Source organism: Dendrobates tinctorius, unplaced genomic scaffold (assembly GCF_039654945.1).
Source record: "Dendrobates tinctorius isolate UK_male_01 unplaced genomic scaffold, ASM3965494v1 ptg000237l, whole genome shotgun sequence".
NCBI lineage: Eukaryota > Metazoa > Chordata > Amphibia > Anura > Dendrobatidae > Dendrobates > Dendrobates tinctorius.
The window spans coordinates 1,903,111-1,928,374 of record NW_027361904.1 but is presented as its reverse complement, the minus strand read 5'-3'; the positions used below and the strand labels follow the sequence as shown (position 1 = coordinate 1,928,374).

General features: G+C 45.1%; 2 protein-coding genes across 2 annotated transcripts in view; one reads left to right on the top strand and one right to left on the bottom strand.

Moving 5' to 3' along the window:
- LOC141060494 (uncharacterized) overlaps positions 1-25,264 on the bottom strand; it is a 561,818-nt gene that overhangs the window by 185,304 nt on the left and 351,250 nt on the right. The window lies entirely within an intron of this gene.
- Positions 1-25,264, top strand: part of LOC141060479 (uncharacterized) — a 56,543-nt gene that overhangs the window by 11,753 nt on the left and 19,526 nt on the right.

Below are 25,264 nucleotides of genomic sequence, written 5' to 3'. Positions count from 1 at the left end.
CACTGTATTTGTTAGTGCTCGTGGTTGACCTGACCCTGTGATCATCCGATCACTTGTGCTATACACAGCTGGGCCGCAGAGATCACTATCTCCTATGAGCGCCGGCTGCAGGCTGACTTTCACAGGAGTACAGTGAGGACATGGAGGTCTTCGACAGACCCCCAGCTGTCATGGCAACCCATCAGTGCCCCCGCAATCACATCACAAGTGCGCTGATGCCAAGTGTTAAATGCTACAGGTGGAGCCAATAACACCGCCATCATCTGCCAGGAAAGATGTGGGTTCAGCGTGCAAGCTCCCATCAAAGTCAAGGAGCCGGACTATGACAGAACTGTACGTTCTGTATCGGTAAGGGGCCCAGGGCGGTAATCATGGGTGAGGGGCTGCTGTGTTCCCAAATCCTGGCATCTTACAAATAAACAATGTCCCAACTCCTGTGGGCTTTGCATGTGGTGCAGAACATTGTTTCGGCCGCTGTGTCCATGATCCCGGTCCAGGGACATCCGCACACAAATCAGGGGATGCTCGCTTCCTAACAGTTCAACTTTACTTAGCATCTTGAACTGTTACCGCACAGTTCGTTTCCACATTCTCTGAGCTATTCCTTTCTTTATTGGCTCCTCGGCCCCTGGAATACTCCGTCCAGCTTCACAGTTTCCACGTCCGGCTTCCACCTAAATAAGACGCGCTCCCCAGTGCCTCGTTTAGAGAGAGGAGAGCTTTGCTTTCCACTGCAAGTTCCTCAATCCAACTTACAACATGGTTAATAATATGATGAGCTATTTATCTATGCCGGACAGCTACTAACTACAGTGGGGAAAAAAAGTATTTAGTCAGCCTCCAATTGTGCACCTAAAAACATGTAAGATTTCTGGCTCTCACAGACCTGTAACTTCTTCTTTAAGAGGCTCCTCTGTCCTCCATTCATTAGCTGTTTGAACTTGTTATCAGTATAAAAGTCACCTGTCCACAACCTCAAACAGTCTGACTCCAAACTCCACTATTGTGAAGACCAAAGAGCTGTCGAAGGACACCAGAAACAAAATTGTACCCCTGCACCAGGCTGGGAAGACTGAATCTGCAATAGGCAAGCAGCTTGGTGTGATGAACTCAACTGTGGGAGCAATAAGAAAATGGAAGACATACAAGACCACCGATAATCTCCCTCGATCTGGGGCTCCATGCAAGATCTCACCCCGTGGGGTCAAAATGATCACAAGAATGGAGAGCAAAAATCCCAGAACCACACGGGGGGACATAGTGAATGACCTGCATAGAGCTGAGACCACCGTACCAAAGGCTACCATCAGTAACACACTACATCCCCAGGGACTCAGATCCTGCAGTGCCACACATGTCCTCCTCCTTAAGCCAGTACATGTCCGGCCCCGTCTGAAGTTTGCTAGAGAGCATTTGGATTATCCAGACGAGTATTGGGAGAATGTCATATGGTCTGATGAAACCAAAGTAGAACTGTTTGGTAGAAACAAAACTCATCGTGTTGGAGGAGACAGAATGCTGAGTTGAATTCAAAGAACACCATACCTACTGTGAACCATGGGGGGTGGCAACATCATGCTTTGGGGCTGTTTCTCTGCAAAGGGACCAGGACATGGAAGAATGAATGGGACGATGTATCAAGAGATTTTGCGTGCAAACCTCCTTCCATCAGCAAGGGCATTGAAGATGAAACGTGGATGGGTCTTTCAGCATGATAATGACCCCAAGTACACCGCCAGGGCAACGAAGGAGTGGCTTCATAAGAAGCATATGAAGGTCCTGGAGTGGCCTAGCCAGTCTCTAGATCTCAATCTAATAGAAAACCTTTGGAGGGATTTGAAAGTCCTTGTTGCCCAGCGACAGGCCCAAAACATCACTGATCTAGAGGAGATCTGCTGCGACGCTAGTCACAACCCACGGCTAGGCTGTGAATTAGCGCAGTCAGATGTTTCGGGGTCAATACCAGAAGATTACATAGTAAACCAAGGGAAAATACAAAGTCGCAAGTCAGGTCACATGCCAGGGTCAGAATGCCAGAGAAATAACGGATAAGCAAAGGGGCAATAAGGAACAGGTAGACTGAACACGGTCCAAAGGTCAGCAACAGAAGATCAGAACTTACAGCACAGGGTACAGGCGAACACACCAGAGAGCACAAGCTTTTGACTGCCAAGGATCTGAGCCAGACAGCTAACCTAAAAAGTAGGGCAATTACCAAGAACATGGAGCACCTGTGGAAATCTCTGCACCTTCCAGTCAAATAGGTCAACCGAGCTGTTAATCAAAGTACCGACAGCTCAGCACGCCCCAGCACAGGATAGGATGACGGAGCTCGCCATCACAGAGTCCCAGACACTCTGAGCAGAGGAATTGTGACATCTGCATGGTGGAATGGACCAACATACCACCAACAGTATGTGCCAACTGTGTGAAGACTTACAGAAAACGTTTGACCTCTGTCATTGCCAACAAAGGATATATAACAAAATATTGAGATGAACTTTTGTTAATGACCAAATACTTATAGAGGAGTTTGGAGTGTGACTGTTTGAGGTTGTGGACAGGAGTCTTTTATACTGATAACCAGCTCAAACAGGAGCCATTACTACAGGTAATGAGTGGAGGACAGAGGAGCCTCTTAAAGCAGAAGTTGCAGGTCTGTGAGAGCCAGAAATCTTGAATGTTTTTAGGTGACTAAATACTTATATTCCACCATAATTTGCAAAATAAATCTTGCCAAATCAGACACGGTGATTTTCTGGATGTGTTTTCTCATTTTGACTCTCATAGTTGTGGTCTATGATGTCAATTACAGGCCTCTCTCACCTTTATAAGGGAGTGAACTTGCACAATTGGTGGCTGACCGAATACTTTTTTTTTCCCCACTGTATGTGCTAACTATGTGCTAGTACAATATATCTGTCATTTTCTGTTTTTATGCACTATGCTATTATGGCTCCATGCACCAGCGCTTTTTTTTTTTTTCTGATATACTAATATATACTACAACAATTTGCTCTAGCACTTTATAAATACTTATATTGTCTCATACGATACTATTACACATACACAATACATATGAGGCAGGTTGTGTGATATTACTATTGTTGCGGTTGCACGCACATAGATTTACTACAAACTACCATACATACAATTCTATTTGCTCCCTCTTGACAATGGCCTTCTATATCGCTGGGTGTGCTGCCCTGTTTTTAAATTTTTTTTGTTTTTATCTGTCATTGGTTTGTATTCACTTTAACCCCTTTAACCCCAGGGGTGGTTTGCACGTTAATGACCGGGCCAATTTTTACAATTCTGACCACTGTCCCTTTATGAGGTAATAACTCTGGAACGCTTCCATGGATCCCGGTGATTCTGACATTGTTTTCTCGTGACATATTGTCCTTCATGTTAGTGGTAAAATTTCATTCAAATAACTTGTGTTTATTTGTGGAAAAAAAACAGAAATTTGGCGAAAATCTTAAAAATTTCCCAACTTTGAATTTTTATGCCCTTAAATCACAGAGATACGACACACAAAAACTTACTAAATAACATTTCCCACATGTTTACTTTACATCATCACAATTTTGGAACCAAAATTTTTTTTATGAAGTTATAAAGGTTAAAAGTTGACCAGCGATTTCTCATTTTTACAACACCATTTTATTTTTACGGACCACATCACATTTGAAGCCACTTTGAGGGGTCTATATGATAGAAAATACCCAAAAGTGACACCATTCTAAAAACTGCACCCCTTAAGGTGCTCAAAACCACATTCAAGAAAGTTATTAACCCTTCAGGTGCTTCACAGGAATTTTTTGAATGTCTTAAAAAAAAAAAAAAATCAACATTTAACTTTTTTTCACAAAAAAATTACTTCAGGTCCAATTTGTTTTATTTTACCAAGGGTAACAGGAGAAATTGGACTGCAAAAGTTATTGTGCAATTTCTCCTGAGTACGCTGATACCTGATATGTGGGGGGAACCACTGTTTCAGCGCATGGCAGAGCTCAGAAGAGAAGTTGCGCTATTTGACTTTTTCAATGCAAAATTGGCTAGAATTCAGATCGGACGCCATGTCACGTTTGGATAGCTGTTGTGAGTTCATTTTTCCGTCCACCAGTTGTGAGTTCTCCTTCCAGGCTCCCTCTGGTGGTAACTGGAGGTAGTGAGGCAGATTTAATCAGTAGAAATCTGCCACCTGATAATGAGGATGACGATTAGACCTCAGGAATCTCAGACTGGATTTAAGACAGCCGACGCCCTAGTCTGGTGCTGGTGATTCCTTCTGGCTTGTCAGGTCTTTGTTTTCAGCTCTGTTCCAGTCATCTAAAGCTAAGTTTTTCTGCTAATGTTCACACTTGATTTTGTTGGTCTATTCAGTTTTTGTGTGGTCAGCCAGCCCCGGTTGGGGCTGCGCTAAATTTCCACTCTTTATCTGTATTTGCTTTTTGTCCCTTATTAGATTGGCCTCTTTTTGCTCTGTCTCAGAATATTTCAGAGTGCTGATATAGTGGGAGAAGTCTAGTGACTTCAGGGTTAATTTTGCTATCAGAAGTGTTGGACTTTATTTTTGTAGGGTTTTTTGCAGATTGCAGACAGTGTCTTTCCTTCCCTTTCTAGTTAGTTTGGGCCCCATCATTTGCTCAGCCTATTTTCCTGCCTGTGTTTGTGCTTTCATCTTGTTTCACCGTCAATACATGTGTGGGGGCTGTCTTTCCTTTGGGGTCTGCTCTGGGGCAGTTAGTTTTCCCCTTTTCTTGCTTCAGGCTTATTTAGTCCTCCGGCTGTGACGAAGCTTCTAGGACCATCGTAGGTACGCTCCACGGCTGCTGCTAGTTGTGTGGTTAGGATCAGGGATCTGCAATCTGCATAGTTACCAACCTCTCTGGTTTTCTGTGACTTAGCTTGTTTTGTTTTTTTCTCCTCGGTGACCCATTCATAACAGAGAGCTCCTGATGTGCCTAAACAGTGGAAACCCTCCACAAGTGACCCCATTGTGGAAACTAGACCCCCCCCCCCAAGGAACTTATCTAGATATGTGGTGAGAACATTGAAACCACAAGGGCTTCACAGAAGTTTAAACGTACAGCCGTACAATTAAAAAATCATATTTTTTCCACAAAAATGATCTTTTCACCCCCAATTTTTATTTTTCCAAGGGTAACAGGACCCTAAACTTTATTGTGCAATTTGTCCTGAGTACGCTGATACCCCACATGTGGGTGTAAACGATTATTTGGGCGCATGGCAGAGCTCGGAAGGGAAGCAGCGCCATTTGACTTTTTTGGCTGGAATTGAGATCGGACACCATGTCGCGTTTGGAAAGCCCCTGATGTGCCAAAACAGTGGAAACCCCCCACAAATGACACCATTTTGGAAACTAGACCCCCCCCCAAGGAACTTATCTAGATGTGTGGTGAGCAAACAGAAGTTTATTACGACCGGGCGTGAAAATAAAAAAGATCATATTTTTTCCACAAACATGATCTTTTAGTCCCCAATTTTTTTTTTTTATTTTCCCAAGGGTAACAGGAGAAATTGGACCCCAAAAGTTGTTGTCCAATTTGTCCTGAGTACGCTGATACCCCATATGTGGGAGAAAACTACTGTATGGGCACACTTCAGGGCTTGGAAGGGAAGTAGTGACGTTTTGGAATGCAGACTTTGATGGAATGGTCTGTGGGTGTCATGTCACGTTTGGAGAGCCCCTAATGTACGTAAACAGTGGAAACCCCCCACAAATGACACCATTTTGGAAACTAGACCCCCCACGGAACTTTTCTAGATGTGTGCTGAGCACTTTGAAGCCCCAAGGGCTTCACAGAAGTTTATAGCGCCCGGGCGTGAAAATTAAAAAAAAAAATCATATTTTTTTTCCACAAAAACGATATTTTTGCCCCCAATTTTTTTATTTTCCCAAGGGTAACAGGAGATATTGGACCCCAAAAGTTGTTTTGCAATTTGTCCTGAGTAGGCTGATGTCCCATATGTGGGGGTAAAACACTGTTTGGGCGCATGGCAGAGCTTGGAAGGGAAGCAGCACCATTTGACTTTTTCAACTCAGAATTGGCTGGAATTGAGATCAGACGCAATGTTGCGTTTTGGAGAGCACCTGATGTGCCCAAACAGTGGAAACCCCCCAATTATAACTCCAACGCTAACCCCAACACACCCCTAACCCTAATCTCAGCCCTAACCCTAGCCCTAACCCTAATGTGGAAATAAATACATTTTCTTTTAATTTTATTATTTTTCCCTAACTAAGGGGGTGATAACGGGGGGTTTGATTTACTATTTATGGCGGTTTTTATGTTTGGCAGCTGTCGCACGCTAAAAGACGCTTTTTATTGTAAAAATAGTTTTTGAATCACCACATTTTCAGAGCTATAACTTTTCTGTATTTTGACCCACCGAGTCATGTGAGGTCTTATTTTTTGCGAGACGAGTTGACGTTTCTATTGGTACCATTTTTGGACACGTAACTTTTTTGATCGCTTTTTATTCCGATTTTTTGGGGGATGCAGAATGAACAAAAACCAGCGTTTCATGAATTTCTTTTGGGGGGGTGCGTTTACACTGTTCCGCGTGCGATAAAATTGATAAAGCGGTTTTATTCTTCGGGTCAGTGCGATTACAGCGATACCTCATTTATGTCTTTTTTTATGTTTTGGCGCTTTTATGCAATGAAAACAATTTTATATAAAAAATAATTATTTTTGCATCGCTTTATTCTGCGAGCTATAACTTTTATTTTTTCGCTGATGACGCTGTGTGACGGTTCGTTTTTTGCGGGACAAGATGACGTTTTCAGCGGTACCATGGTTATTTATATCCGTCTTTTTGATCGCGCATTATTGCACTTTTTGTTCGGCGGTATGATGATAAAGCATTGCTTTTTGCTTTGTTTTTTATTTTTATTTTTCAAGGGGTTCGCTAAAGGGATTAACTAATGGGACAGTTTTATAGGGCGGGTCGTTATGGACGCGGCAATACTAAATATGTGTACTTTTATTGTTTTGTTTTTTTTCCAAAAAATGAATTTATTAGGGAATTTTTTTTTTTTTTTTATAAATTATTTTTACATTTTTTTTTTTTTAACTTTTTTTATACTTTCCCAGGGGGGAGATCACTGTCATGTGACAGATCACTGTGACAGATCAGCGATCTGACACAGGCACTGCTCCAAGCTTCCTCATGCCAGCGCTTTGCAGGCACTGAGGAGACCGCCTCCCTGCAGGCCCCCGAATGTCCCCGCCGCCATATTGGATCCAGGGACCTGCAGGGAAAGAGGCCCCCGCAGCAGCGCTGCACATTGCGCTGTTGCGGGGGTCTCAGGGAAGCACGGAGGGAGCCCCCTCCCTGCCGATGCTTCCCTAAACCTCCGGTACACTGCGATCGTGTTTGATCGCAGTGTGCCAGGGGTTAACGTGTCAGGGCGCTCTGTGACCACCCCTGACACATAGTAACGGGTGTCAACTGTGATAATCAGCTGACACCCGGCCGCGATCAGCGGCGCTCACCCTGATCGTGCTAGATGTACTATCCCATCCCCGGTCATAGGGGGCCGGGTAGCGTGGACGGGATAGTATGTCTCATGTCAAAAAGGGGTTAATATCACCTGATTTAATAAAATATAACTATATTTCACTGAATCTGCTTCTACAGGACTTTATGGTTGTTCCCCCCCCCCCCCTTTTCTTGATTGTTTTTTCTCTCTCCTTGTTGCACATTTAGGTCCAGTTTCTTGGTTGCAGGGTTACTATTTCTTCTACTAAGTTCTTTGGATTTGTTGGGTAGTAGAGTTAAGGACTGGTAAATCTTCATATTTTGTATATTTCTTTATTCAGGACTTCTTACCGGATACAATACTCCAAAGAGAATGTCACGATAATTCTTATAAAAATGTAGTATTTTCTTGCATAAGCATCATTGCAGTAAAATATGAGAATTAGTCCCATGGTTGGCTCATTAGATTAGTTGCGGTTTATTCTTCCATCTTTCTCTTGATCCTGTGTAATCCATGGGTGTGAGTCCAAGTCACAGTAGGCTGCAGAAGCACGTGTCACCGCCTATGGGTGTAGGCCCAAATGCTATAGGAAGCAGGAGAGCATGACAACCTCTGTGTCTGTAGACCCTCTGAATGAAGAGAGACCCCCTCTGTGTGTCATGTTGTGTGTATGTATATGCATGTATTTTTGAGTTGGAGGCGACTGGAGGTGGCAAGACCTTGGATGTTTGGTTTGAAGGACAAGGCAGAGTCAAAGATTACTCCAAGGCAGCAGATTTCTGGTACAGGGGAAAGTGTGATGTCATTTATTGTCATTGATTGAATAGGGGAAATAAGTGGGATGGAGGAAAGATGATGACTTTGGTTTTGTCCACGTTGATTTTTTTCAAGCGAGAGGAGAAGGAGCATATGACTGATACAGTGTGATTGTGGACAGTTGAAAGAAGACATCTGGGCCAGAGAGGTAGATCTGAGTGTCATCAGCATGTAGGTGGTACTGGAACCCATGGGACTTTTAGTTGTCCCAGGCCAAAGGTATAGATGGAAGAGAGTGGTGGTCCCCGTAAAGAGCTTTTAGGAACACCAGCAGAGAGGTCAGTAGTGTAGAATGGGAGATGTTAAATGGGGTTAGTGAGGTATGAGGAGATCCAGGAGAGGGCAAGGTCTTTGATGCCAAGTTTAGAGAAAATCTTTTGTAGGATGCAGTGGCTGACCGTGTCAAAGGCCGAGGACAAGTCTAGAAGCAGGAGTATGGAGAATTGTCTGTTACCATTAGCGGTAAATAAGTTATTAGTAATTTTGGTCAGGGCACTTAGTAGAGTGGTGGAGACAGAAGTCGAATTGTAGGTTAGATGGGAGGAAAGTTCATTGTGGAAATACTGTTAGAAGAGTTTGGAGGCGCACAGGAGCCGCGATATGTGAAGATAGCTGAATGTAGAGATTGGGCCGAGGGATGGCTTCTTCAGGATTTGTGTGATTGTGGCATATTTGAAAGCAAACGGGAAGGTACCGGAAGTTAATAGGTTGAAGAGCTAGCTTAGGGATGAGATAAGTGGTGATAAGGTTGTGTAGGAGGTAGATGGGTTCTGGTCAAGTGCACAAGTGGTGAGTCGTGATTTGGAGAGAAGATGAGTAAGCTCCCCTTCAGTAATGGTAGGGAGGAAGGCTATGTGGGAAAGGCATTGGTCTGTTATATGGAGGGGTTGTGGGGATTTATTATAAAAGACTTGCCTGATTCAGTCGATCTTGTTTTTCAGATATGCAGCAATGTCTTCTGCAAGGATAAGGGTGTTTGGAAGGGGCACTGGTGAGCTAAAAGGCAGTTAAAAGTGTTGAATAACTATTTGGGGTTGTGGGATGAAGAAGATGTGAGTGTGTAATCTCTGCTTTTAGTGCAACTGGGCATTTCTTCAGAGTCTTCTCTGGGGGGTGCACTCTTCCCCGCCATCTCAAACACTGCCAGTCAGAGCACTAGCAGTCTCAGTCACTGCAGAGCTCTGATTAGCGTGAACTAAGGAGAGAGGCGTGAAAATTAGGGCCGGTTTTAGAGAAAGTGGGGCCCCAAGTGCTCACATATTGCACCATCACACAGAAACATTTCGGAAGTATTTACGTGCGCTGAGTTCAGGCCGTTAAACGAGCGTGATCAACAATATTGAAGTAGTTTGACGCTTGTTCCCGAGTTTCTTTACAATGACTAAGGAAGAATCATGGGGACAGATAGTCCTTGATACAGTATAATGCAGGTCCCAAATATTACATATAGTATAATGCACTCCCCATGGTTCTTGATAGAGTATAAAGTATCAGCCGGACATGGGAACGAAGAGATAAGGGGAGGCTGACATGAGGCTGGGAGGGCGTGACGACATAGGTACAGCTGGGGGGGTTTGTGTAAGATGAGCCAAGGGGTAGGGGTCTGGAGGTAAAGGGGATATGACATAGGTAGAGGTGGGGTTATGAAGACAAAAGGACTGACCAGGGGTAGTGAAGCCCCTTTCTAACCTCCGAAGGACTGGACAGCAAAAATCCGTCAGTCGTGGTTCCCGGAGGTTTCCACCTAAAAAGTAGGAAAAAAAAAAAAAGTAGGGGGTTTTTCCTCTCCCTAGTACTGTCGGATGGCTCTTCGTGAGCAAAAGCTCTCTGCTACTTTGGGTATTAATGTTTTTTGAGGCGTTGGTGGGTCCTCGAAGCTGGGTAAAATTAGGATTGGGGATTCGTTAAATGTATGGATCCCCTTCATTTAATGTGGTGGTGGTCTGGTGAGTTTTGGGTGATACCTGGCGATGGAACGTCGGGTTCACATTAACTGGCCATTTGGGTGATACCCGGCGATGGAACGTCGGGATCACAGTAACACGAGTTGGTGGGTGATACCCGGCGTTGGAACGTCAGGATCACATGGTCAAGAGTGCACTCCTTCCCTCGGTGCATGGTGCTTCTGAGTCGGAGGAAAACGCGGCTGGGGGAAAGGGGCAATGCCATTCTAAAAAACCACCAGACTGTTATAACTTCGAGGACCTCACCAAGTTTCGTTGATTACCAATGAATATCAATAAATGGACTGCTGTGGCCGTTATTACCCAAAAGAAAATGGTTGTCGCTTGTCTTTACTTAACGTAAAAGAGGGGGCGGGGGACCTTTGGAGGGATTGGGTCAGGAGAAATCGACCTCTCCAGAGTCATGCAGCCCACCTCAGAGTATAATGCGGCCCACCTCAGAGTATAATGCGGCCCCCCTCAGAGTATTCAGAGTATACTGCAGCCCCCTCATAGAGTATACTGCAGTCACACACATGCACACAGTATAGTGCAGCTCCCCCCCCGCACACAGTATAGTGCAGCTCCCCCCCCGCACACAGTATAGTGCAGCTCCCCCCCGCACACAGTATAGTGCAGCTCCCCCCCGCACACAGTATAGTGCAGCTCCCCCCCGCACACAGTATAGTGCAGCTCCCCCCCCGCACACAGTATAGTGCAGCTCCCCCCGCACACAGTATAGTGCAGCTCCCCCCCGCACACAGTATAGTGCAGCTCCCCCCCGCACACAGTATAGTGCAGCTCCCCCCCGCACACAGTATAGTGCAGCTCCCCCCCGCACACAGTATAGTGCAGCTCCCCCCCGCACACAGTATAGTGCAGCTCCCCCCCGCACACAGTATAGTGCAGCTCCCCCCCGCACACAGTATAGTGCAGCTCCCCCCCGCACACAGTATAGTGCAGCTCTCCCCCGCACTGTTATGATGAGTCACCGCAGGAGGAAAAAACAAAATACCAGCTAAGTCCAGAAAAACCAGAGAGGTTGGCAGCTATCGGATTGCAGACCCCTGAACCTATCCACAACAACTAGCAGTAGCCGTGGGGGGTTCCTACGGTGCCCTAGACCCCTCGATCACAGCCGGAGAACTATATAGCCTAAAGACAGAAAGGGGAAAAACTAAACTGCCCCAGAGCAGACCCCAAAGCAATAGGCAGCCCCCAACATATAATGACGGTGAAGCAAGATGAAAACACTAACACAGATAGAAAGATAGCTTGGGCCCCATCATTTGTTCAACCTAACTACATAGGACAGGATAGGAAAGCTGCTGTCTGCCATCCGCAAAAACCCTATCAAAATGAGCCAACCGACTGATAGGAAAAACAGGCCCTTGAAGTCGCTAGGCTTCAAAAAGACTATATCAGCACTCAGGTATATTCTGAAGACAGAGCAAAATATCAACAGATCAGAGACAAAAATGGAATTCAGCTCACCCCCAGCCGGGGATGGCAGAACTCCCAAAAAACAAGGCAAAACAAAAACAAAACTGAAGTGTACAAAGCAGAGCAGAAAAACTTAGCTTTGAGATGCAGGAATCAGACTGGTCTCCAAGAATCCAGCAGGAAAATCACCAGCCAGGAAGACGGGCGTCGGCAGCCTTATATACAGTCCTCAATTCCAGCCACCCAGTCATCATCTAGCTGCCCAGGTGTTTGGTAATCAGTCTCACTACCTTCCTTCACTAGAGGAGGGAGTTTATCAGACCTCAATGGTGAAGGGAAAAATGAACTCACAACAGTACCTCCCCCTTGAGGAGGGGTCACCGAACCCTCATCCATGCCACCAGGGCGATCAGGGTGAGCCCGATGAAAGGCACGCACCAATCTTTCGGCATGAATATCAGAGGCAGAGACCCAGGAATTATCCTCCTGACCATAACCCTTCCACTTAACCAAATACTGGAGTCTCCGTCTAGCCAGACGGGAATCCAGTATCTAATCTACCTCATATTCCATGTTACCTTCCACCAATATAGGGTCAGGAGGTGCCACCCCAGGAACTACTGGTTCAACAAACCTCTTCAACAAGGACTTATGAAACACATTATGAATTTTAAATGTGACAGGAAGAGCCAACCGAAAAGAGACCGGATTAATAATCTCCAAAATCTTGTAAGGTGCAATAAATCTAGGCTTAAACTTAGGAGAAGCCACCTTCATAGCGATATTTTTTGATGACAACTAAACCATATCACCCACCTTAAACTGGGGACCAACGGTCCTACGCCGGTTGGAAAACCGCTGGGCCTTTTCCTGGGAGAGAGACAACTTATCCACTACTTGGTCCTAGATCTGTTGCATTCTCTCCACCACAGTGTCAACACCTGGGCAGGCAGAAGGCTCCACCTGCCCTGAAGAAAATCGAGGGTGAAAACCAAAGTTACAAAAAAAAGGAGACATCAAAGTGGCAGAACTAGCTCTATTATTCAAAGCAAATTCGGCCAAGGGCAAAAATGAAACCCAATCATCCTGATCGGCAGAAATAAAACATCTCAAATACGACTCCAAAGTCTGGTTTGTTCTCTCCATCTGCCCATTGGTCTGAGGGTGAAACGCAGCGGAGAAGGACAACTGAATTCCCAGCTTGGAACAGAAAATCCTCCAAAATCTAGACACAAACTGAACTCCTCTGTCAGATACAATGTTCTCAGGAATCCCGTGCAAGCGAACCACCTGTTGCAAAAACAAGGGCACCAACTCAGAGGAAGATGGCAACTTAGGGAGTGGTACAAGATGTACCATCTTAGAGAATCTATCACAAATCACCCAAATAACAGTCATTCTCTGAGAGACAGGCATATCAGAGATAAAATCCATTGAAATATGGGTCCATGGACTCCTGGGCACCGGCAAAGGCATCAACAAGCCACTAGAGCGAGAACAAGGTTTAGACCGGGAGCAAGTCCCACAGGACTGCACAAAATTCCTGACATCATGAGACAAGGCGGGCCACCAAAAAGATCGACTCACCAGATCTCTAGTACCAAAAATACCTGGATGACCAGCCAATGCAGAGCAATGAACTTCAGACATCACTCTCTTCCTCCACTGGTCAGGAACATACAACTTTCCACTGGGACAACGCTCCTCCTGGAACTCTTCCAGAGCACGTCTCAAATCGGGCGAGATGGCAGAAAGAACTACCCCTTCGCCAAAGATGTTAGCAGGCTTGGTCACCACAGGAGAATCAGCAAGGAAACTCCTAGAGAGGGCGTCTGCCTTGACATTTTTAGTGCCGGGAAGAAAAGAGACCACAAAATCAAAACGTGTGAAAAACAAGGCCCACCTAGCCTGTCTAGGATTCAAGCGCTTGGCCGACTCCAGGTAAATCAAATTCTTGTGGTCAGTAAGGACCACGACTTGGTGTTTGGCTCCCTCCAACCAATGTCTCCACTCCTCAAATGCCCATTTCATGGCCAACAGTTCCCGATTCCCCACATCATAGTTACGTTCGGATGGGGAGAACTTTCGGGAAAAGAAAGCGCAAGGATTCATTTTAGATGTCACAGGATCTTTTTGGGACAACACCGCTCCTGCACCAATCTCAGAAGCGTCCACCTCCACCAGAAGTAGGAGTGAGACATCAGGTTGCCGCAAAACCAGAGCAGAAGTGAATCTTTGCTTCAGCTCCTGAAAGGAAGGAACAGCCTCCGGAGACCAATTCAGCACATCAGCACCCTTCCTAGTCAAATCCGTCAATGGCTTGGCAATACCAGAAAAATTTAGCTATAAATTTCCGATAAAAATTAGCAAAACCCAAAAACTTCTGGAGGGCCTTCAAAGAAGTGGGCTGAACCCAATCATAAATGGTCTGTACCTTGGCCGGGTCCATTTCAATAGTTGACGTAGACAAAATAAATCCCAAAAATGAAATCCTCTGTACCCCAAAAAGGCATTTCGATCCCTTGACATACAGGGAATTCTCCCTCAAAATCCGAAACACAGTCCGAACATGTTCCACATGAGAGTCCCAATTCTTGGAGAAGATCAAAATATCATAAAGATAGATAATCAAAAATATATCCACAAAGTCTCAGAATATATCGTTCATGAAGCACTGGAAGACAGAAGGGGCATTAGTGAGCCCAAAAGGCATCACCAGGTACTCAAAATGTCCCTCCGGAGTATTAAACGCCGTCTTCCATTCATCCCCATGCTTAATGCGAATAAGATTATACGCTCCCCTGAGGTCAAGCTTGGTAAACCAGCAAGCACCTTTAACTCTGGAGAATAGATCCGAAATCAGGGGTAACGGATACTGATATTTAACAGTAATTTTGTTGAGGGCACGATAGTCAATACAGGGCCTTAATGAACCATCCTTTTTAGCCACGAAAAAAAAACCAGCACCCAAGGGTGAAGAGGATGGTCTAATATGACCCTTCTCCAATGCCTCCTTAATATAGGATCGCATAGCCTCGTGCTCGGGTACAGATAAATTGAAAAGCCGACCCTTGGGGAATTTACACCCCGGGTTCAGCTCAATAGCACAGTCATAACTCCTATGAGGAGGCAAAGACGCAGACTCATTCTCACTAAATACATCACAAAAGTCAGCCAAATAGTCAGGAACATCATGTGACTGGGGAGAGGTGGAGAAAACAGGAGCATCACTAAGGGCACACCGACAACCCCAACTCACCACAGACAAAGATTTCCAATCCAGAACTGGATTATGGATTTGCAACCAGGGAAACCCCAGAACAATGGTATCATGCAGATTATGCAACACCAAAAATCTGCAATTTTCTTGATGGTCTGGGGCGACCTGCATTACCACCTGGGTCCAAAACTGAGGTTTATTCTTCGCCAAAGGAGTAGCATCAATTCCCCTCAAAGGGATAGGTGTCCGCAGCGGTGTCATAGGAAATCCACAACGTTTAGCAAAATCCAAGTCCATCAGGTTCAGAGCTGCTCCTGAATCCACAAAAGCCTTGGCGGAAAATGTGGACAGGGAGCAGATCAGAGTAATTGCCAGAAGAAACTTAGGTTGAACACCACCCACAGAAAACGTGTGTGCAAAACGTTTCTCTCGTTTGGGACAGACAGAAATAATATGTGAGGCATCTCCACAGAAAAAACACAACTTATTACGCCTTCTGAACTCCTGACATTGCGCCCTAGACAAAACTCTATCACATTGCATAGGTTCAGACATTTGTTCAACAGGTGGTAACATCTCTCGTGTAGTTTTGCGTTCACGTAAACGCCGATCAACCTGAATGGCTAATGACATAGAATCGTCAAGACCAGAGGGAACAGGAAATCCCACCATAGTATCTTTTACAGTTTCTGACAAACCCTTCCGAAAGAGAGCAGCCAAGGCACCATCATTCCAGGTAGTAAGGACCGCCCACTTTCGGAATTTTTGACAGTACAACTTTGCCGAATCCCGACCCTGACTTAATGCCAACAGGGTCTTTTCAGCCTGATCAATAGCATTAGGTTCATCATACAACATCCCCAAGGCTTGAAAAAATGCGTTCACATTATTCAGAATAGGATCATCAGGTTTCAAAGAAAACGCCCAATCCTGGGGATCGCCACGCAGCAAAGAGATGACAATTTTAACCTGCTGCGCGGAGTTCCCCGACGAGTTAGGCTTCAAGGCAAAAAATAATTTACAATTATTCTTGAAATTCAAGAATTTAGACCGATCCCCCAAAAATACATCAGGAGAAGGAATCTTTGGTTCAGCAGCATGTGAATGAGCAAGATAGGCGGAAATTCCCCGCACTTCAGCAGCGAGCTGCTCCACACGATCAGACAATTGCTTCATCTCCATTGAGAAAAAAATTCCCCCTACGGCCTCAGAGATATAGAGGAAAAAATATGCACAAAAAAAAAAATTCTGACACTTTTTTTTTTTCTTTTTACAATTCTCTCCTGCTATTGAGTACCCTAGGATCTGCGGTATGGCTGGTGATTCTGTTATGATGAGTCACCGCAGGAGGAAAAAACAAAATACCAGCTAAGTCCAGAAAAACCAGAGAGGTTGGCAGCTATCGGATTGCAGACCCCTGAACCTATCCACAACAACTAGCAGTAGCAGTGGGGGGTTCCTACGGTGCCCTAGACCCCTCGATCACAGCCGGAGAACTATATAGCCTAAAGACAGAAAGGGGAAAAACTAAACTGCCCCAGAGCAGACCCCAAAGCAATAGGCAGCCCCCAACATATAATGACGGTGAAGCAAGATGAAAACACTGACACTTTTAATTCTCTACTCAACCCAAGAGTACAGGCCTCAACCACGGAGCTCCGAGCTGACGATCTGGCCAATTACTTCAAAGAAAAAATTGACCAGATTCGACAGGAAATTATCTCCCAGTCACCTCATACCATGCACTGTCCTCCCTTCCCCCTGCATCTAACTCACTCTCTGATTTTGAACCAGTCACAGAAGAAGAAGTAAGCAGGCTCCTTGCATCTTCTCGCCCAACTACTTGCACCAGTGACCCATTTCCGTCACATCTTCTCCAGTCCCTTTCCCCTGCTGTCACCCCTCACCTAACTAAAATATTTAACCTCTCTCTCTCTTCTGGTATTTTTCCCTCATTTAAGCATGCTATCATACATCCACTACTTAAAAAACAACCATCCCTCGACCAAAACTGTGCCGCTAACTATAGACCTGTCTCTAATCTTCCCTTCATCTCTAAACTCCTGGAACGCCTGGTCCACTCCCGTCTTATCCGCTATCTCTCAGAAAACTCTGTTCTCGACCCTCTCCAATCCGGTTTCCGCTCTTTACACTCCACTGAAACTGCCCTCACTAAAGTCTCTAATGATCTGCTAACAGCTAAATCAAATGGTCATTACTCCATGCTAATTCTCTTGGATCTCTCTGCAGCATTCGACACTGTGGATCATCAGCTCCTCCTCACTATGCTCCGTTCCATTGGCCTCAAGGATACCGTTCTCTCCTGGTTCTCCTCCTATCTCTCCGACCGCTCCTTTACTGTATCTTTTGCCGGTTCCTCCTCCTCTCATCTTCCCCTTACTGTTGGGGTCCCCCAAGGATCGGTTCTAGGCCCCCTCCTCTTCTCCTTGTACACTGCCCCTATTGGTCAAACAATCAGTAGATTTGGTTTCCAGTACCATCTCTATGCTGATGACACCCAATTATACGCTTCTTCTCCTGACATCACGCCAGCCTTTCTAGAAAACACCGGCGATTGTCTAAACGCTGTGTCTAATATCATGTCCTCACTATATCTGAAACTGAACCTGTCAAAGACTGAACTCCTGGTGTTTCCTCCCGCTACTAATGTACCTATACCCGACATTGCTATTTCTGTGTGTGGTTCCACTATTACTCCCCAGCAACATGCCCGCTGTCTTGGGGTCATACTTGGCTCCGAGCTTTTCTTTGCCCCCCACATACGATCACTGGCTCGCTCTTGTCATCTGCACCTCAAAAACATTTCTAAAATTCGACCTTTTCTTTCTTTTGACTCTGCAAAAACTCTTACTGTTTCTCTTATTCATTCTCGTCTCGACTATTGTAACTCTCTTCTAATCGGTCTCCCTCTTACCAAACTCTCCCCTCTCCAATTTGTCTTGAATGCTGCAGCCAGGATCATATTCCTCACCAATCGTTACACCGATGCCTCTACCTTGTGCCAGTCATTACACTGGCTACCCATCCACTCCAGAATTCAGTATAAACTTATTACCCTCACCCACAAAGCCCTCCATGGCTCGGCACCACCCTACATCTCCTCCCTTGTTTCAGTATACCACCCTACCCGCGCCCTCCGTTCTGCTGATGACCTGATGTTAGCATCCTCAATAGTCAGAACCTCCCACTCCCGTCTCCAAGACTTTACACGTGCCGCGCCAATTCTTTGGAATGCACTTCCCAGGTCAATACGATTAGTCCCCAATCCCCACAATTTTAAGCGTGCCCTGAAAACGCATTTATTCAGACTGGCCTATCGCCTCAACACATTAACCTAATCTATCCCTGTGTGGCACAGCCAAAAGTTTTACCATAACCAGGTTCCCCGCATCATGTTCCCACATGCTTTATGCCTCCATTAGCCCTCTGTGTCTGTACTGTCACACACTTAACATTATGGCTGGTCCATACAATCAGGGCAACTGTTACCACCCACCTTTCGTGTCTACCTCTTTCCTCATAGACTGTAAGCTTGCGAGCAGGGCCCTCTTTCCTCTTGGTATTTGTTATAATCTACTGTATGTGATTATTGTTATGCTGTAATGTCTATTGTCTGTACAAATCCCCTCTGAAATGTAAAGTGCTGCGGAATATGTCGGCGCTATAAAAATAAAATTTATTATTATTATTATGAAAACACTAACACAGATAGATAGGTTGAGCAAATGATGGGGCCCAAGCTAACTACATAGGACAGGATAGGAAAGCTGCTGTCTGCCATCCGCAAAAACCCTATCAAAATGAGCCAACCGACTGATAGGAAAAACAGGCCCTGAAGTCGCTAGGCTTCAAAAAGACTATATCAGCACTCAGGTATATTCTGAAGACAGAGCAAAATATCAACAGATCAGAGACAAAAATGGAATTCAGCTCACCCCCAGCCGGGGATGGCAGAACTCCCAAAAAACAAGGCAAAACAAAAACAAAACTGAAGAGTACAAAGCAGAGCAGAAAAACTTAGCTTTGAGATGCAGGAATCAGACTGGTCTCCAAGAATCAAGCAGGAAAATCACCAGCCAGGAAGACGGGCGTCAGCAGCCTTATATACAGTCCTCAATTCCAGCCACCCAGTCATCATCTAGCTGCCCAGGTGTTTGGTAATCAGTCTCACTACCTTCCTTCACCAGAGGAGGGAGTTCATCAGACCTCAATGGTGAAGGGAAAAATGAACTACCAACACCGCACACAGTATAGTGCAGCTCTCCACCGCACACAGTATAGTGCAGCTCTCCCCCGCGCACAGTATACACTGTGTTCCAAATTATTATGCAAATGATATTTTTCTCTGATTTTCCTAAATAGTCGGTACAAATGACAGTCAGTCTAATAAAAGTCATCACCCGTTAGAGTATGCATCGAATTTTATTGAAGAAAACCAAATTATTAGGCACAGTACAATTTCTAAACATTTGATCTGTTGTAAAGAACTGAAAATGCTCGTTTGTGGAATTTGCAACATTAGGAGGTCACATTCACTGAACAAAAAGGATATTTAACTCCAAAACATCCTAACAGGCAAAGTTACATGCTATCATAGGAATCCTTCTTTGATGTCACCTTCACAATTCTTGCATCCATTGAACGTGGGAGTTTTTGGAGAGTTTCTGCTTGGATTTCTTTGCATGAAGTCGGAATAGCCTCCCAGAGCTGCTGTTTTTATGTGAGCTGCCTCCCACCCTCATAGATCTTTTGCTTGATGATACTCCAAAGGTTCTCTACAGGGTTGAGGTCAGGGGAAGATGGTGGCCACACCATGAGTTCATCTCCTTTTATGCCTATAGCAGTCAATGACTCAGAGGTATTCTTTGCAGCATGAGATGGTGCATTGTCATGCATGAAGAGGATTTTGCTCCTGAGGCACATTTCTGCTTTTTATACCATGGAAGACAGCTGTCAGTCAGAAACTCTATATACTTTGCAGAGGTCATTTTCACACCTTCAGGAACCTTAAAGAGCCCTACCAGCTGTTTCCCCATGATTCCGGCCCAAAGCATGACTCCTCCTCCTCCTTGCTGAAGTCGCAGCCTTGTTGGGACATAGTGGCCATCCACCAACCATCCATCTGGACCATCCAGGGTTGCTCGACACTCATCAGTAAACAAGACTGTATGAAAAATAGTCTTCATGTATGTCTGGACCCACTGCTACAATTTCTGCTTGTGAACACTTTTTAGGGGTGGCCGAATAGTAGGTTTATGCACCACAGCAATCCTTTGAAGGATCCTACACCATGAGGTTCGAGGGACTCCAGATGCACCAGCAGCTTTAAATATCTGTTTGCTGGTTTGTAATGGCTTTTTAGCAGCTGCTCTCTTAATCCGATGAACTTGCCGGGCAGAAACCTTCCTCATTCTGCCTTTATCAGCACAAACATGTCTGTGCTCAGAATCAACCACAAATCTCTTAACAGTACGATGATCACGTTTACATTTTTGGGAAATATCTAATGTTTTCATCTCTTAACCAAGGCATTGCACTATTTGATGCTTTTCAGCAGCAGAGAGATCCTTTTTCTTTCCTAAATTCCTTGAAACCTGTGCCCTGCTTAATAATGTGGAACATCATTCTTAAGTAGTTTTCCTTTAATTGAGCTCACCTGGTAAACTAATTATCACAGGAATTTGAGATTGATTTCAGTGATCCAAAGAGCCCTGATACACAATACCATCTATGAGTTTATTTGAAAAACAAAAAATTACATCTTTGTGACACGTAAATCCAATTTGCATAATAATTTGGAACGCAGTGTAGTGCAGCTCCACCCGCACACAGTATAGTGCAGCTCCCCCCCGCACACAGTATAGTGCAGCTCTCTCCCCCGCACACAGTATAGTGCAGCTCTCTCCCCCGCACACAGTATAGTGCAGCTCTCTCCCCCGCACACAGTATAGTGCAGCTCTCTCCCCCGCACACAGTATAGTGCAGCTCTCTCCCCCGCACACAGTATAGTGCAGCTCTCTTCCCCCGCACACAGTATAGTGCATCTCCCCCCGCACACAGTATAGTGCATCTCCCCCCCGCACACACAGTATAGTGCATCTCCCCCCCGCACACACAGTATAGTGCATCTCCCCCCCCCGCACGCAGTATAGTGCATCTCCCCCCCCCGCACGCAGTATAGTGCATCTCCCCCCCCGCACACAGTATAGTGCATCACCCCCCCGCACACAGTATAGTGCAGCTCCCCCCCGCACACAGTATAGTGCAGCTCCCCCCCCCGCACACAGTACAGTCATGGCCAAAAGTTTAGAGAATGACACAAATATTAATTTGTACAAAGTCTACTGCTTCATTTTTTCTAATGGCAATTTGCATATACTCCAGAATGTTATAAAGAGTGATCAGCTTAACAGCAATTACTTGCAAAGTCAATATTTGCCTAGAAAATGAACTTTATCCCCAAAACACATTTCAACATCATTGCAGCCCTGCCTTAAAAGGACCAGCTAACATCGTTTCAGTGATTGCTCCATTAACACAGGTGTGGGTGTTGATGAGGACAGGGCTGGAGATCAGTCTGTCATGATTAAGTAAGAATGACACCACTGGACACTTTAAAAGGAGGCTGGTGCTTGGCATCATTGTTTCTCTTCTGTTAACCATGGTTATCTGTAAAGAAACACGTGCAGTCATCATTGCACTGCACAAAAATGGCCTAACAGGGAAGAGTATCGCAGCTAGAAAGATTGCACCTCAGTCAACAATCTATCGCATCATCAAGAACTTCAAGGAGGGAGGTTCCCTTGTTGCCAAAAAGGCTCCAGGGCGCCCAAGAAAGACCAGCAAGCGCCAGGACCGTCTCTTAAAAGTGTTTCAGCTGCGGGATCGGGCTACCAGCAGTGCAGAGCTTGCTCAGGAATGGCAGCAGGCAGGTGTGAGTGCATCTGCTCGCACTGTGAGGCGGAGACTCTTGGAGCAAGGCCTGGTCTCAAGGAGGGCAGCAAAGAAGCCACTTCTCTCCAGAAAAAACATCATGGACCGACTGATATTCTGCAAGAGGCACAGGGAGTGGACTGCTGAGGACTGGGGTAAAGTCATTTTCTCTCCCCTTTTCGATTGTTTGGGACATCTGGAAAACGGCTTATTCGGAGAAGACCAGGTGAGCGCTACCACCAGTCTTGTCTCATGCCAACTGTCAAGCATCCTGAAACCATTCATGTGTGGGGTGGCTTCTCAGCCAAGGGAATGGGCTCTCTCTCAGTCTTGCCTAAAAACAGCCATGAATAAAGAATGGTGCCAGAATGTCCTCCGAGAGCAACTTCTCCCAACCGTCCAAGAGCAGGTTGGCGATCAACAATGACTTTTTCAACATGATGGAGCACCTTGCCATAAAGCAAAGGTGATAACTAAATGGCTCGGGGAACAAAACATAGAGATTTTGGGACCATGGCCTGGAAACTCCCCAGATCTTAATCCCATTGAGAACTTGTGGTCAATCATCAAGAGACGGGTGGACAAACAAAAACCTTCAAATTCAGACAAAATAAAAGCATTGATTTTGCAAGAATGGACTGCTATCAGTCAGGATTTGATCCAGAAGTTGATTGAGAGCATGCCAGGGATAATTGCTGAGGTCCTGAAGAAGAAGGGTCAACACTGCAAATATTGACTTGCTGCATTAACTCATTCTAACTGTCAATATAACCTTTTGTTACTCATAATATGATTGCAATTATATTTCTGTATGTGATAAAAACATCTGACAAACACACATAAAAACCAGAGGGCAGCAGATCATGTGAAAATATAATATTTGTGTCATTCTCAAAACTTTTGGCCATGACTGTATAGTGCAGCTCTCCCCCGCACACAGTATAGTGCAGCTCTCCCCCGCACACAGTATAGTGCATGCAGACACACACACACCTCACCTCTCTTCCTTATTCCACACACACATACACCTCACCTCTCCTCCTTGTTCCTGGCGCTGCTCCAGTCTCATCGACTCTACTGCTGAGTCACAAGCAGAGGGGGAATGATGGGAGAGGGCGTGTCATCTGATGCTTTCTCCTCTGTTACAGTTGAAAGAAGTGATGGAGTCTATTATGATGCTAATACAGTTCAATGAGCGATAGGGGTGCTTTCTTATGGCCCTCATAGTGGCCACTGGCTGGGGGCCCCTGGAGGAGCAGGGGCCCTAGGTAGTTGCCTGGTCTGCCTGCACCTAACGCCGGCCCTGGTGAAATCGCATGCACCCAGAGAAGCCTCTAAAGAAACACGTAATTGCACTATATGTAGATGCAGCCATCACCATGTTTGACGGTGGGGATAGTATTTTCAGGGTGATTGCAGTTTCGGATTTCCGCCACACTTGATCTCATCAGACCATATCACCTTCTTCCAAATGCCATGTGACAGTCTTCACTGTTTTTCAGCACCTTCCCACATTGTTTTGCTGCCTTTGTATAAATCCTCGTATTGTGTCCCCTATTTTTCTCTTCTCTATGTTTTGATTGGGTGGTGAATGCTTCACCAGCATAGGGCCATCCAGGAGCTTCAGGGGCAGCCACCGAGAAGCGTATTTTACTTAGGGTGCCAACCTCCGCTGATAGGGTTTTGGTGCAGGGTGTTTTTAGTAAGCACGGTTGTTTGCGCAGTGAATGTTTGTCTTTTTTAACAAGATTTAATAAAAGGTACATTTTAATTTGTATGTAAGGTTATTACTTGTTAGCTAAATCATCAGCACCCTACAATCACATTATAGAGAGACGGATGATTTTCAGCGACCAGTGGATGACGTGGAATGAATCTTTGACATCAGTCAAATCATGGTGGATGGCAGATGGGGCTTAAATACAGGTCTATCGACTGTGGTAATAGAGCAGTTAAAGGAGGTGACTTCAGTTTAAATTCAGAAAACCTGGTGACAAGTTCCCATTAACAGCCGCAAGCGGAACTCTGCTCCACTCGCTGCTGGTAGAGGCAGATGATGGAGGAACAGCATAGCCATTAGCCGCCATGAATAATGTTGGTTCAGATATATGTCGGGAAGGTGTTAATGATGTCACTGTGGTTTAACTATAACTTAAAAACATCATTAGATATGTCACATGACCATTGTTGCCGTTGATGGCGTTCAGCAGTCTCATGCTCTACTTAATATTATCAGCACTCCGCCGGCCAGTGATTGGCTGTAGCCATCTTGTGATGACGTGACCGACTGACATAACAAGTTATCCAACTCCTAAATCCATACAGAAGAGAGAGGACGACATCCACACTTTGTATCTCTATTATATACAGTCATATGTTAAAGTTTGGGCACCCCTATTAATGTTAACCTTTTTTCTTTATAACAATTTTGTTTTTTGCAACAGCTATTTCAGTTTCATATATCTAATAACTGATGGCTTCAGTTATATTTCTGGATTCAAATGAGGTTTATTGTACCAACAGAAAATGTGCAATCTGCATTTTAACAAAATTTGACCGGTGCAAAAGTATGGGCACCTCAACATAAAAGTGATATTAATATTTCGTAGATCCTCCTTTTGCAAAAATAACAGCCTCTAGTCCCTTCCTGTAGCTATTAATGAGTTCCTGGATGAAGGTATTTGTGACCATTCCAGTTTACAAAACAATTCCAGTTAAGTTAAGTTTGATGGTCGTCGAGCATGGACAGCCCGCTTCAAATCATCCCACAGATGTTCAATGATATTCAGGTCTGGGGACTGGGATGGCCATTCCAGAACATTGTAATTGTTCCTCTGCATGAATGCCTGAGTAGATTTGGAGCGGTGTTTTGGATCATTATCTTGCTGAAATATCCATCCCCTGCGTAACTTCAACTTCGTCACTGATTCTTGCACATTATTGTCAAGAATCTGCTGATACTGAGTTGAATCCATGCGACCCTCAACTTTAACAAGATTCCCGGTGCCTGCATTGGCCACACAGCCCCATAGCATGATGGAACCTCCACCAAATTTTACTGTGGGTAGCAAGTGTTTTTCTTGGAATGCTGTGTTTTTTAGCCTCCATGCATAACGCCTTTTTGTATGAAAAAAACAACTCAATCTTTGTTTCATCAGTCCACAGGACCTTCTTCCAAAATGTAACTGGCTTGTTCAAATGGGCTTTTGCAGACCTCAGGCGACTCTGTTTGTGGCGTGCTTGCAGAAACGGCTTCTTTCGCATCACTCTCCCATACAGCTTCTCCTTGTGCAAAGCGCGCTGTATTGTTGACCGATGCACAGTGACACCATCTGCAGCAAGATGATGCTGCAGGTCTTTGGAGGTGGTCTG